Here is a 2,001-nt window from a genome sequence, read left to right as displayed (position 1 = left end):
CAGCAGTTAAATAAAAAACCCACCCACCATTTAAACAGTTACCTCTTATGTACAAAGGATCCAAGAGCTAGCAAAGCGCATAGCCTGTGAACAGTCTTTATTATTTCTTTTCTTCAGGTTCAGGGACCTGAACATAGGAATTTATTTACAGGTGGACGGTGTCCACAGAAGTAATAATCAGAATGCTTCTATTTGGCTAAAAGTTGTATAAAAAAAACACGCTTCTTTATTTCAAATCCTTATATATACTTTATATATATATATATAAAGTGTTCAGTATTTCCATTAGTGCCAGAGTTGGAAGCTCTTTCTCATTTAAAAAGTTACCTTTGTGATCGTAAGTGATGCCCCAGAACCCGAGCACTGTGCTCAGAGTTCTGGGCTGAGGGATTGCAGCCAGTAACACAGCAGAGCTGCAGGACATCACAGGTTGCAGAGCCATGCAGCAGTGTCCTGTTGTTGTTACAGCTCCAGAGAACCCCCGCAGCACACAGAGCACCCCACAGCTCCACCTGCCCTTCATGGGGGCAGCTTCTCTGCTGGTGTATGTGCTACAACCGTGGGAGGTGCTGAGAACCCGCAGAGACCTGGCCTCAAGCATTTGCATCGTGTCACCGGGTTGGTTGTCTGCATCACATCGCAGGGGTGCTGGTAAGGAATGGTTTTCTATTAAGCACTGCATTTTTATTTTTAAAGAAGGACAGTGTTTAGACCAAACCAAAATCCTCCAAATATTTTGTATGCAAACTGACAGCTGGGATGGTCAGGTAGCTCAATAAATGGGGAAGCATCATTTCTGTGCTAATTCTTGTAAAGAATATAAAATGAAGGGCCGCAGCCCATCAAATACAAATACATACTGCAAAAATATTTCTCAATCAAGCGTAACTTAAATGAATGCACATCTCTGGACAGATAAAAATACCACTGCTGCAATACTAGTATCAAATATTTGAATAGCTTGCATATAAAGATTTGATTTAGTCCACTCCTGACCAGACCAGGCTGATGAATATTACAGCAACAACTTGAAATGTAAGCAATAACACTGCAGCACCTCTTTCCTTCATGTTATTACAACAGACCTCCATTATTCACCTCTCCTAATTCCTTCTAGCAGGGATACGCTCAGACCAGGGCCTGACCCTTCCTCTCCTGAAGCCCCACTATGAAGAACCACATGCTGCGAGCGCTGCCAGGCACCTGCAGCCGGAGGAGGCTCCTGGGTGCTGTGTACCACGGAGAGGTAAGGACAGACCTGGGGTTGTGGTGGCTCTCACAATGGGACAGTGAGGGCTGTAAACCCAGTCTGCAGCTCCCTCCTCCTTGGCATAGCTTCTTCCAGCACTGCTGCAGACTCCCATTGACCCCGTGTGAGGCAGCAGCTGCTGGTCCTGCTCTGCTGCCTGACTGTGGAAGAAGTGCCAGAGCTGGAGCAGCAGCTGCAGCCCCCTGCTCAACCGTGCTGGGCCCAGCCTGGTCTCAGGCACATGTTCCTGCTTCAGCCATGGCCCTGCTCACTGCTCCTTGGGCCCCAGAGCTCCCCCATCACACATCTTGCCTTTGTAAAGCACAGAAGCAAGACAGGAGAGAATTACATGCTAAAAAAGATGGGGAGCACCTTAATCTCCTGGATATTGGGAGTTACTGACATTGAGAAAAAGGCTAGATAGAACTGCTTAGAGATACAGTTTGCAGCTGGATGAAAATGCATAGTTTATACATATACATTCATTTACATAGATCAAAGAAGTATCTTTGCTATGTAGTTTAATCACCACCTGCCTTCAACAGAAACGCGATCTGACAAAGCTACGGGAGGGCAGTTAAGCACACACCTTGTGGGTTGATGGGAACTCAATGATGTTTCCCAAATAAATCTGTTCCTTTTTCTTGTTGCCTTACTTTGAGATGCTTTGAAGTAGTTTTTCATTCAAAGATTGCTGTTTCTTCAAAACAACGTGTAACGTAACTGGGAATTGTAAGAGATTCCAGTTTGGT

Source organism: Coturnix japonica, chromosome 2 (assembly GCF_054131305.1).
Source record: "Coturnix japonica strain WE chromosome 2, WE-NBRP24, whole genome shotgun sequence".
Classification (NCBI taxonomy): Eukaryota; Metazoa; Chordata; class Aves; order Galliformes; family Phasianidae; genus Coturnix; species Coturnix japonica.
Note: the sequence above shows the minus strand (reverse complement) of the source record.